The sequence below is a fragment of the Falco rusticolus genome, chromosome 9 (genome assembly GCF_015220075.1).
Source record: "Falco rusticolus isolate bFalRus1 chromosome 9, bFalRus1.pri, whole genome shotgun sequence".
In the NCBI taxonomy this organism is placed as follows: Eukaryota; Metazoa; Chordata; class Aves; order Falconiformes; family Falconidae; genus Falco; species Falco rusticolus.
Window position 1 is genome coordinate 39,504,110 of NC_051195.1, and position 13,323 is coordinate 39,517,432.

Here is a 13,323-nt window from a genome sequence, read left to right on the forward strand (position 1 = left end):
GAAAGAGAGAAAGGATGGATCTGTCAGGACATGGGGATCCCAGATTACTGCCCTGAATGCGTCAAAGATCAGGACGTGAAGGTTATTGATTAGGGCCTGTGTGGGAGGGTAGAGAACATCTGTTCTTGTTCCATCACCCCCTGACCTGCTGGGGAGGGGATGGCACATACTCTTCTGGTTGGGTGAAGTGAGAGGGGATAGGAGTAAGAAGTGAAGCCTTGTTTACATTTATATCTTCACCATTTTTCAACCTGTTAGCACTGAAACACTTGAAATTTTCCCCAAAGGGTATCTCAGTGTAGGTGTGCAGCCTTGCACAGGAAACAGGCATTTTCTCGGGTAGACCAAAAGCCTGTGGTTTGCTGGTTCCTGGTGACCACATGACTTGTGCAAACCTAAAGCTTTGACCAACCCAGGTTCAGAAACCAGCTTTCTCTTGGTGAGGGTCTTCAGCAGCTTAAAAGAACTACCTGGCAAAGATGGCATCAGAAATTTCTTTTTAATGTGAAGAACAATTCTGTCAAAGGGAACAGTACCAGTCCTTAACCTGCATTACTTAGACAAGAAGTAAACTAAAATAGACAGCATCTGTATTTACGTTGTGGACGGAAAGCAGTAAATATTTATCTGTCCTTTCCTTCCCTTTGAAATAAACACTGAAGACTGCTGTCAGTCAGATAATGTCTGTTTCCATATGAGACCATCTCTTGAAGGGCAACGTCTATTTCCTATTACAACCATAAAGAGGCCCTGAACTAAAATATTTTGCATGCCTTTGCAGGCCTCCAGGAAACATTAAACACACACAGACGGACAAACAGCTATGAAGCCCCTGTTTAAAATTAAGACCAGAGAAGGGAAGCAGAGTTTGTGGCTGCTTTTCTCAGACCTGATCTGAAAAAGATCTCAAGTCAATTTGCTTATTTTGCATAGAAGTATCTTGTTTCTCGATATTAATTAAGACCAGCTGTTGAGCCAGCAGGGCCAGTGGGCAGTTACGTCTTTTACCACATGGTAAATGCTTGGCCACAAGAAGGGTATTTTTAAAGTGTGTCTCTTATTAGAAAAAAGCACCCCACAACCTTGATTGCACAAACTATCTGGTAGCTGCTGCTATAAGAACAGCCATTACCCAGCGATAGCCTGCTTGCCTGACATTGAAAAGTGCTATTTGACAATATACAAAAAGCACGTATGTATTTAGAATAGCTTTGCTACAATAGGATTTCACTATCAGAATGCATTAGTTTTTGTAACTGTAGTCAAAGGGAGAGAGAGCAGAAAATGGGAGTAATAGCTGCTGAAATTGTTGAGAAATGGGAAAATTCCTGTTGGTGAGTACCTTCGCTTATGGAAGTTGCTAGGCTGGAGAGCAGTGAAGAGTCCCAGGTGCAGGGGTTTGGAAGTCAGGCCACCTCAGGCACTGCCCTTCAGAGGTACAAAGGCACTTGGGGATGACTTTTCAGGGTAGTACCTAACTGTGGAGTTGTGGTTACTAGTCAGCATTTCCGAAGAGCTGTGCTGCCCCACCTGTGAAACGGACCTAATAATCCAGCTTCTGGTGAAGGACTGTTGTGAACATTAGGTAAAGGGGGAGGTAAGAACGGGCACAGCTGTGGCTCAGAGATCCTTCTAACACAGCCTGCTGCTCTGGCAGCGGTCTGTGTCATGGGCTTAGGGGAAGGGTTAATGTCGAGGGCAGATGCAAATTGCTGCTTCACCTGGGGCATCCACACCTTCTAGTAACTAGTGGTTAATAACTTCCTAAGCTAAGAGTTTTAGCTTAGGACTGTTCTTTCAGTTTATGAGCTTGCTCACACAGTGGATCTCCACAAGATCCTGGGGCAATGAGCTCTGTAATCCAATGATGTGTGATGTGAAAAAGTACTTCCTTTTGTTTGTTTTAAAACTTCTGCCTAAAGATTTCTTCCGGTGCCCCTTAGTTCTTGTGTTACCAGAAGGAATGAGCTGCTGTTCCCCGATAAGCATTTTTGGTGCCTTTCAGGGTTTAATAGAGCTCTCTCCTCCCCCCTCGCCAGCTCTTCCTCAGGCTCAGAAATACTCATTTATTCAGTGTGTCCATGTCAAAAGTGGAGGAACTTTCCTTGTTCTGCCCCCCACCTCTGTCCTTACCCAGTTTTACCTGTGAGGTGATCATCTGTAAGAGGTATGCCAGCAATTCTAGACGTTGCAGGCTGTGAGCTAGGATTTGTTGTCTGCTTGGGGCTTCTTGGCGGGCAGTCGTTGGAGGTGAATTGAGTATTACAGTACTGGAAGACTGCAGCGTTTTAAAGCGTAGTTGTACTAGTCCTTGCAGGGAGAAGGGGGAGGATATTTTAGGGATCTGTTTTCCCCTAGTGAGATGTAATGATTTTGAGAACAGAGGGCTGACTATCTACTACGCTATACTTGTTTCTGAGCTGAGTTAGAGCCAGTTTCTCTAATAGCAAGGCAGAGGAAGAATGAAATTCAGAAGAAAATTTGTTTTTCTTACTGACATTCCAGAACAGAACCATTTTACACCTAAGAAACTTAATCAAAAACTGCTTGGACATCCTCTTCCTTTCTATGGCAGCTGTTTCCACTCTATATTTTAATGAGTGGGCTGAACTAAAATCTTTGGGGAAGGGTTTTCCCCTCCCTCCCCCTCCTTGGCATCCCGACGTAGCAGGCTGCACTACAGTATCACGCTCTGCTTCTGTTGAATGAGTGACTGCCTATGGCTGGACGGTCCAAAGGAAAGGCTACATCATGTTCTCAGCTAGTTAAGCTGCTTAATGCAAGCTTTTTAAAATTTTCCTGGATATTCAACTGATGTGATTTTGGCTGCAAGAAGTAAGTATTTAAAACCTCAGAAGATTTAAGACCTTTCTGATCTTTTCTAAATTTTCCGCTATAAATAACTTGTGGAGTATTTGTTGGTTTTGGAAGTAGATTCTGTTTGAATTATTTCATTTTACGTTTCCTGTTAACTGTTTCTATCTCTTCTGAATGACTTACTAATTCCCTAAAGTTGCATACTGAGATTGCTGGAGGAAAGTAGCTCAAATGGTGTCGTGTATGATGTACAGTGGAAGGCACTGGTTCCCTTTCCCTGTGTAACAACATGAGACTTACTTATGGCTACAGATGTTGTTTCCAAACTACTTTTTGAGTCCCCTATTTCTTGATTTCTGTCTGTCTGCTGAGTGACTGTTCCCCGCTCCTCGGCTGTTTAGTTTTATTCAACGTCTAATCAGTCCCTTTTATGTGTGCTGAGAACATCTGCTTTGCAAGTTTCTGTCCGCTTTCAAAGTAATACAATAATTTCTCTGTCTTTTGTATACTTTCTTATACGAAGCAGGACTGAGAAAATGGTGAAAGCAGTGGCATTCCCCCCCGCCCCCCCCCCCCCCCCCCCCCCCGCCCCGGTTTTCCTTCGGCACTAGATTACATTCACTAAACTCAGCAAATAGCAGAATTCCCTCTGGAGTGCTGGGAAGCAGCCCAGACACACTACAGTTGCATTTTGCTGGACTATTCTTGTAGCAGGGTTTTCTTTTTTCTTCTCTTTCTTTTTTATGGTCTGCTGAAATTCTTTCTGTTGTAACTGCATTCCTGATTGATTCCATTCTCAGCTAGGCATTCTTGCCTGTTAAATTTCCCCAAATGCACGTCCTGAAACAAAAGTAAAAGAGGTACCATGTGTCTAACTGCAAATTCAAGTTGAGGATTTTTTTACTAAAAGTGGAGTAAGATGGGCTCAACTTTAAGCCTTCCTAATAACTTAATTAATTTGAAAGTATTGTCTTAATTTAACATAAAATTGAGGCTGAAATTAAGCCTTAGAAATTTAAAATTTGGGTTTGGTTCTAGATTTCTCTGCTGCATCTGGAACCATTTAGGGCCAGACTCAAACTTGATTTGACTCAATAATTAGTAGCACAGTTAAAACATTTTAAGTGAGACCTAGGGTTAGGTCTTTCTTGGTTATGCTGGCATAAATATGGGAGAATTCCTTTCATTTTAAAAGTTCCAGTCTCTGTGAGCGTGCAGATGCTTGGACCTCGAGACAAGCATTGTGGCTGATGTCTGGGCAGGATATTCACTCTCATTTTCCCGTTTTACTCTACTCCAGTCATCACCTGCACCTGTCCTTGCAATATTCACCTCACCTGAGTTTTGCATGGGAGCAAATACCCCATGCTTCCCCAAAATGGGGTATGGCTACTCTGAGCACTTCCACGGCCACAGGGAGCCTGTGTTGTGTAGAGCAGCCCAGCAACTGTTAGGTACTGGAGTTCTTCTGTAGGCTTTGGTTTGAGAAATTAAAACTGCAGCTAATCCAGGTTTTATTCTGACACAGCTCCAGGCTATGACCCTGTCTGTTCTGGTTGGGAAAACCAGGTTTGAATTCAGCAGACAGAGGTTACAGTAACTGCACAGTCATTTAAAAAACGCTTTTTGATTCATGTAGATGTGGGTGATAGCTGAAGATAGTAACCCTGTCTCTTTCTCATGGTGGACTTGAATATTTCCTTCAGGTATTCATCTTCTTGCCTAGTAACTTACAGTTGTTCCGAAAGGCTGGAGCTATATTTTATATTGCTGCAAATAAAGGGCTACCTGCTGCTGCTGCTCCCAAGCAAAGAGGAGTCCCACTCTGCGAGGCCATCTGGGGCACCCATGTGTACCTTCCCAGTTCTCCCATCACTGGCTGCAGATGGCTGTTAATGGTCTGAGCTCAGGGAGCTGAACTGTGTTGAGCACCGTGCCTCAGTTTCCTGTTAAGCTTTTCCACATGCTTTCCTGGAAATTGAAATGACCAAGTTTGTTCTTCCATAGCTTCCTGAGGCAGACGGCTCAGTGGAAGCAGTCACTTAGAGGAAGAGCCAGAACCCCGAGCATGGTTAATAGCTTTTAAAGCACCTACTAGAGAGCTTCCTGCTGCTCCTAGAGATGCCTCTTGTGGGACTCCTCTGAGGTGACTGAATGATCTCCCCTTACACAAAATAGCCTCTCTATATGACTTTCATACGATCGTTTACTGTCTTGCACGCCTATAGTCCATGGCCAACAGGAGAGAGAGAAATGCCTAGATGCGGGCACAGCAGCCTTATCCAGCCTGCCCTGTGGCAGATGGAAATGAGCTTTGGCAGGGAACTGGGGCTTGCTAGGAGGAGTAAGTTTAATACTTAACTCTGTGGCATGCACTGTGTGATCTCTAGTATGTTATTTGATCTGTCTGCATTAAGTTTCCCCACCTGTGAATATAATAATGCTGTGTTTGTCTGTCTTGGCTGTGAACTAGTCTGATAAGGACCATAGTCTTATGCACACCTAGAACATTACAGGTAGGATTTGACAGGACCTTTAGATAATACTGAAATATGAAAACCAATTATTTCAGGTAACTGCATCCTCTCTGTTTGTCCATACAAAAGGTATATGATGAATGCAAGATCTAATGAAAGCTTTATTAAGAAAGAGTCACATCTCTCACATAGAGCATGCCTGTTCGCCTTACTCCAATTAATCCACAGAAGTGAGATACTTGTCTCTTACTTTTGATTGTAAGTTCTGGTAGTATCTGAATGGAGGGAAGCAGAGATTTACATGTTGATATCCCCTACTAGGCAAGCTGCAGTAATATTTAGCACATTAATATCCTTTAATGTAACTTTTTACATTATTTTTAGATTCCGTTAAAATCCGCTGGCTCTGTATGTGGTAGATCCCCCAGGGCCAAAAGCACACAACTCAACATCTTGTCCTGCTGTACGAGAAACTCCACCCAGCCCTGGACTTGATTAGTTTCTGAATTCCCACAGCTGGGCATTCTGAGCTCCCAGGGCTCATAAGACCCACTTAATTTTCACAGAGAATAAACTCTAAAGCCTGTTTCTTTTTTGTCTGCCCCTCATCATTTTGCCAGGTTACGAGAAGCTTTTGGCACTCAGTCTTTGCTAACCTGTTTTGCAGCTCACTGTCGGACAATTCTGCAGAGTCTTCGTCCTCATTCAATGCCCTGATATCTTCTGTGTGAGAAAATAATTTGCAACTCTGCTGATTCTGATGTTGGAGTAAAAAAAAAAAAAGAGAAATGGCTAAACAGCAAATTTAGGTCCTCATTAATAAGTAAGGGAGAGCAAGTAAAATGTGAAAAGATTTGTAGGGAGTATTGTTTAGATATGACTTTCTGCGTGATGTGTGATTCTTTAAAGATTATATGAAATGAATGTATTCTATGACAAATAGAGTACTAATTATCTGTAATGATATACTTTCTTGTGCATACTATTCATAGAAAGACTGTCATCCACGACACAATTAAAAGGTACAGGGGGTCTTTCTTTCAATGTACTCGGTATTCACGTTCTTCCAATTTATTCATGTTGTGATTTAGGGAATGGCTGGGGTAGGAGGGAAGGTGGGATTTGTAGAAGTAAAGGAATCATCAGCAATGCCATCAGAAATTAAATGGCATAGGAATCATTTTGGACCCGTCAGTCTCTGCATTACCACCACACCCCCCCCCCCCTTTTTTTTTTTTTTTTTTTTTTTTTGTGATTGGGCAGACTAAGGCACTCTTTTTGGTTGGGATCTTTATGGCTGAACTGGCATGAATCAGATTCCATGACAAGGACCATAACTTGGATTTACAGCAACAGAACTGAGATCTGGGGTAACTGCACTTGAAATCAGTTATTCTGGATTGACTCCGGAGTAAGTGAAGTCTCTGCTCTTGAGTAATGCTACTGTGGTTGATTGGCATAGATAGCTGGAATATTCCAGGGGAATACAGCAAATAAATGTGAAAATCTGGCTGTTTTGGGGTGGAGGGAGTGAGTACTTAACATGTGATACAAGTGCAAAGCTTTTATAGAGTATTGATCATTTTTTTTAAGTGCTTGAGAAGGAGACGTGGTTTTAGTTCTGTTTTTTAATTGAGAAAATGAGAGACTGCTCTGTAGTGCAGTGGTTGCCAGAAGGCTGGGAATAAAGCTCAGATTTCCTGAATCTTAATTCCTCAATGAGCTCTTTGAGAATCTGAGTCCCTATGAATTATCTTCACGGAGGAAACATTGCACTGAATTGTGATTAATTAGCAACAGTCTGAATGGGAACATCCTAAAAGGTTTGAAAGTTGTCATCATAAAATCTGTTTTTCATAAAGGCAGATCTGGTAGATGTGTGGATACAAGTTTTCTAAAAATATGGGGTGGTGGTTGTGGAACAACGACCTCCATATTCATGAATTCTGTTTGCTTCTTGCAGTATTACCGGGAGCAGGATGTTGTCCATGGTGAATTCCGCGTGCCTAGGAGTAATATCTTATTGTTGTGTCAGCTTCTACACAACATTTCCTGTATCCTGAATCTTTCCTCAAAGTGTTGTGGGGATTTTTGGCGTTTGTTCTTGTTTGAGGTTTGGGGTTTTTTTTTTTTTTCTTTCCTGAAATGTCTGTTTCTTACGGGGAAGAGGAAGACTGCTGTAAAGTTCTCCCCAGTAACATGTGCTGTGACAGGAGATTGTAACTTTAAATTGCGTTAGAGCTTTTTGTGTGATCAGCCACTCTGAAAAATGGCAAAACCTCACTGTTTCATGCACACTGAAGGATTGTAAATAAGAAACTATCCAAAAATACAATCGTTTTTGGCAAGGACAAGCATATTTGGCAGGAAGTTTGTCTGCAGATAACACACATAAGACTACTACTTTATATGTTGGTTTCTTCTTCTTCCTTTTGATTAAAAAAAAAAAAAAAAAAAAAAAGGCTTCCTACAGTTTTTGACATGGTAATCTGTATTTGAACCGTTTTTGGGGCATATTGCATGTAATTAAGTTTATAGATTTTTCCAAAACCCCAAATTGTCAGCTCCTACACATAAATGGCAACTCATCTATCTCATCTTCAGTAGCAAGGGGGAGCAGCCCATTTCAGAGCCATTTAAAATGCTTTTCTTTCATATTTGCCAAGTTCTTTTATTCTCTGTAGGTTTTAATGACTCAGACCTCTGAAATCTCTTCCATACATGGTTAAAGTGTAACTGTTGGTTGGGGGTGGAGGGGGAGGATGGAGGGAACAACTTACTGAACTCCTGGAGTTTTAAACAATCATGAGTGGTTTTCTTGAAACAGCATTTCAGTCCTAAGTCATAGACTCACAGACAGGGCATCTCTCAGCCTTAGTAATGCTGGAAGTTAGTGAAAATAAGTATCTATATACAGTGAATGCATTGTGTTTGCAGCCAGCAAGGGTAGCTAGCCTCGGTCCTCCATCCAGGCCCATCTTCTTGGCCAGGATCCTTTTCTGGGTTCTTACTTCTACAAGACTCCTTCAGCCTTTTTGCCTTTGTCCATCTTTCAGACACACATTAATGAAATAGCTTGGTTGCTATCACCTTCATTTAACAGTGGGCACCCACTGGAGATCTATCTTGTTTTCCCCTTAAAGTTGCCTAGTAGAGGCAGCAAGAACTTTTTGAGCAGGTTAGGAATGGACGGTCAGCAGAACTATCAGATCAAACGTTTTGCACCCATTTATACGTTTAAAATATCCTTTAAAATAATGTAAAGTTTTCTGTGTGATGGAGCCCTCTTCCATGCTAGAAACCTGTTTGGAGGGGCTGGTTTGGTCTAGTGCTGACTAATGCCAGACACACCGATTTGTCGTACTGGCTCTGTCACAAGCCTGTTGTGTCATGTTGGTCAAATCATCTTACTGTTGTGGGCAGGATTTTCAAAAGCACACAGTGCTTAGGTAAGTTCATTCCCATTCAAGCTGATGGATTCCCAATTCTTATTTTCACTACAGCTTCATTACACTGCCTGGCAAGGTCAAGATACTTAAAACTGGGGGGTTTGCCCTGCTAGAAGGGAACAAAGGGGACCCCATGCAGATCTGGCCCTGACAATTGTTCTGTTGATATCAGTGGAAGTAAAATAAAATGAACATAGAAACCTTTAAAAAAATTCAGTTTGTGCTTCTTTGTTTCTTCAGTAAGCCTAATAGCACACACCTACTTCATATCAATGCAGCGAAGCTAATTTAATGTTTGCACAGCCATTTGAAGATGTCCAGTGCTATGTAAGTGTCAGCTCGCATCATTAACTTGAACTAATTTGTCTGCTGATCAGGGAAAATTTTTTATGGCATTTTATATTTCTCTGAGAAATATCCCCAGATCCAGTAATTTAGTTTTATTAAGACAAGCAATGTATCGGTCGTGAATTTAAGAGCCCCAGGCATCGTGTGGACTTCTGATGTGCAGGGCTGCATCATTGTAGGAGGGTGTTTGGTCCTGTGTTAACCATACTGCAGGTCAACAAGACTGTTGATGGGAGCCAGGTTCTTTCTGTCCCAACACTACCACGATCTATCAGTTGCTCATGGCATTTTGTAACAGACTCTTGCAAAAGTTCACAAGGGTATGAGGATCTCTGTCTTCTAAATGCCACATGTATCTTGCAGACTGATAATGGAGCGTTTTGTTAACCACGATGAACTGCCTTTTCTCCTGTTGACACTCTGGAGCTCAAATTAATACCACACCCTGTAGCTCAGGATAACGTGGCTCAATTTGTATTGAAAGCGCTAACAGAAGTAAAAATAAAAATTTATTTCAAGGGTGTTCTTGTTATGTGTGCTGAGATGGTTGTTAGATAAATTAAGAGACCACAACAATAAGTGTCAATTTAATTAGGAACATACAAACGTATACTAGTGGATGCCTGCAAACCCTTGCTTGCATGAGAAATCCCTGCCTGTGTGAGCAACTGCCTTGCTGTCAACAGACTTGCTCATGAAAAGGCTGTTTGTGTGCAAAATTGCAAAATCAGGTCCTAAATAAAGAATACAGCATGGTTATTCTGTGAAAGTGAAGGGGTTATCCTGAGGCGTAGAGCTTTTGCCATCTCTTTCAACAGATGAGTGTAGTGCAAAAATGATTGTGATCTAAAATGTTACTTCAGGAAACCTCTCATTCCATTTTCATTCCTTAGTGCTGTCTCCGGATTTAAATGATCAATAATGTACATAAATCTTTCATGGACTTAACCTGTATTCCTTTTCTTGGTAGGTGGTTTTGTTCCTTTCAGCATTGGAATAAACAGGATCTGCCAAAACAGATTATTAAATACAGCTTGTAATACTGACTGTTGCTGGAATGCAACCTGATTTACAATTGGAAAAGTAACTGGGGTTTGTTAGCCCAGGAGCAGTAAGGCAGGCTGGAAAGGAGTAAATCGGCACTTTTCCTGTAACCTTGTAGCTGGCTGAGAGCACTCCTTACCATCTCTGATGCCCAGTGCAGCATATGTTAAGCAGCTTATGTTTAAATGCATTACGCTGTATTGGCTACAATATTTTGTAGTTCGTACAGTTGTCCAGATCCCCCAGTACTCCAAAGAGGTTGCATCCAGAGACCACCAGTGATGAATAAGCACCCTCAGGACTCTGGCTGCAGCCCGGGCGCAGGCTGCCTCTGAGGAACCTAGACCCCAACCCAGCTTTTAAGAAAAGGGCCCTGGCCCCGTCTGTGCCAGGGCAGAGAGAGGAGTGCCAGGGCTTGAGTCTTGTTTGGCTGCTCAGCCCCACAGCCTCCATGGGACCCTTGGGAGGGTGAAGGGGTAACAGTGTTATGAAACTGCTGTTCTAGTGTTCCAGACCTACCACATTCACCAAGGAACCGTGCCATCGGGCATTGGATTAGTTAATGCCGTGGGATCCCAAATATTCCAGCATAGCCTGGTCTATGTTTAAGTACAACCACGTTTCCAGTCGGGAATTGACACCTTCAACTGTGGTATTTGCCCCAAATGCGGTTGGTTTCAAACAGCCTCTCTTCCAAAACACAAACCAGAACTTTCAAACCCACAGCTTTAAGACTATTACGAGCTGATGCTACCTAACTACATATATACTGTTCTGGTGGGAAAAGAAATCTGTGTGGCTGTTTAGTGCCAGTTGTTCCCTTTCTTTTTGTAAAGGATTAAGCATGTCCACATAGCAGGGAAAGAGAGCAGCCCTGCAAATGGGCATACTGCCTGCGTGCTGTGATCTACATCTAGCTAGTTGCCACTATCTTGGCCATTGTCGCCCGAGGCTGTGACAGAGGATTTATTGCTGTGTTTCCTAGGGGAAGTACAGCTCACTCCTCTGTGTAAAAACTAGGTTTTGAGGCGCTTTCCATAGTGAGAGGGAGAAGCACTGCCATGTGATTCATTCCAGCTTACATGCTTGTCTTAGAACAGGGTGGCTTGTCTTCTCAAAGCCCTTGTTGTTCACCGTTGACCGGAGAGGTAACTGTCTCAATGCCTGATAATTGGTTAACGGTGGTTAGGTGAAGTGTATCCTGCCATTGATATTTATCCCTCATGTTTGCACATGTGGAAGTGTCCATGTTTAGAATCAATGGTGTCACTAATTATTATCTTGAGTGAGTATTATGTTTTACAATGTTTCTGTATGTGTATGCTGGTTTGCAAGCCACACTTTGGCAATATTTTTTTTTGGAAGATTCTCACTGCTGTAAGGCACTGAGTAGCTGATCTTGTTGGGAGAAAGAAAGTAGAGGGTCATGAAGAGATGGTTAAAACTGCAGCTCTCTCCCAGATCTAAAATATCTGAAAAATTAAAAAGGTAAGAGTTTTGTGCTATGAGTGCTTCAGGTGTGTGGTGTCTTTGGTGGTTACTCAGACCTGAATGGGGCTCACCTTTTTGCCTGTGTAAAGTTGTTAATTAGGAATGGACAGTTCTGCTCTGAACATATCACATGGTTGTGGTGAAAATTTACTTTTAGGAATTTGCAACGACTGTAGATATCCAGAGGAAGTTAGGGGCGAAATTAAATCTGTTTAGTAAAGTCCAATGGCGCTTGCATGAACGGCATGCTGCCCCAGAAGCCTTCTGCAATTGCAGCTGTTTACATCGTTAAAGTCACGGTAATACCGAATTCTGTTTCGTGGAAGTGATCATGTGTATAGAATTAAATACTTGCAGGGATAAATCCTAGTTTTGTAATTTTTTTGAAACCTGGACCTGTTGGTAATCCAAGCTGTACTGGGAGTTCCTTAGTGTATGGTATGTGGGGAAACTGTTTATCGTTCCAGCTGGAGGGCTGTGTCCTGTGTTCGTTTTGTCTGGGGCAGGAGGAAGGAGTTGCAGTAAGATACCGTGTCCTTGTCTTCTCTTGTTGCATTGGTGGGGAAAGAAAACCTGGTTTGATTGCCAGGTGTATTGAATTCCTTGAGTCAGCGGCCTGGTGTACCACGGGCAGTGGTGATGTCAGATTCCGCTCTGCCGTCTGCTGAGCTGAGCTGCCCTGAGCTGATTCCTGGTGGGGCCACTCTGGATGGAAGTGCTTCCATGCATGTGTAGCAGGTTCCTCTTCACAAGGTGCTGAGCAGCTACTTTGGTTTGCACAGTCCAACACAGTTGTGATATGGAGGTGACTTCTGTTTGCCCCTGGACTGGTTTCAAGATCCTGTTGTTGTGAATCAGTTATTACACAGAAAGCGGTGCTCTTCCGAGTCATCCATTGTCTTCATTGTGTTGTTTACGCGCTTCTCTAGTCACGCTTGTGGTGTGTGCCTTTTGAAGGGTGTCAACACTTCGCTGTATAAGCGTATTAATTAACTCTTAATATCTTGACTGTAGACATGAAGCCCCAAAGCACTTAGGTTATTTAGAGAAGCAGAGCCTGGAGAGGGCTTGCTGTGTTATTAAGGATGCTCTTTGTTGATGAAGTTCAGTTCATCAGGCCTCTCGTGGCTTCCCTTGGGACTTTGCAACAAAGCATCCTGCCTGTGCTTCAGTTTCTCCATTGACGGAGTAGGGACAGCTCTTGTGTACTCATAGCAAGAGGGACTTCTTGGCTTAGAGTTGCTATGAAGCTGTTGAGATGACATATGCTATAGAAACATATTGCTTGGTTCTGACTGAAATGCAGCATTACTGTTCCCCTCGTAATTCTCTTTAAGAAGAGAGTGCCAGGACTTCAGTGCTGATAGCAGTTCTCTTACTGCATCACTGGGCAAGTTCTTGCTATTTGTACCAGCATAGTTTCCATTTGTCATGACAGACTATTTCTAAGCTTTGCTCATTATTTAGGGCTGGATTATATTGCTTTATTTGTTTCTGTAGATGCTTTCATTAGAAACCAAGTCCAGATGTAGCGGGTTGGCAGTAGATCAGGTTGAACTACCCAAGGTTTCGCTGAGGCTAAATAAGGCTTAAATATTTTCATTCCATTTCCTCTGCACCTTATTTATTGTGCTGGCATTGACAGAAGCAAGGCTGCTTGCCTAAGTGTTGGTCACCCTTCTGCATCATCAGAAAGT

General features: G+C 42.6%; 1 protein-coding gene across 5 annotated transcripts in view; it reads left to right on the forward strand.

Annotated features, from left to right (window-relative positions):
* The window catches only part of SORBS1 (sorbin and SH3 domain containing 1), a 173,209-nt gene that overhangs the window by 55,002 nt on the left and 104,884 nt on the right, over positions 1 to 13,323 (forward strand). For 2 of the 5 annotated variants that reach the window (XM_037401284.1, XM_037401287.1), the window contains exon 1: positions 2,662 to 2,835. The exons of the other annotated variants lie outside the window; for them this stretch is intronic. The gene's annotated coding sequence lies outside the window, so the exon portion shown is untranslated. Of the gene's footprint in view, positions 1 to 2,661; positions 2,836 to 13,323 lie in introns of those variants that run through there. 5 annotated transcript variants of the gene reach the window in all.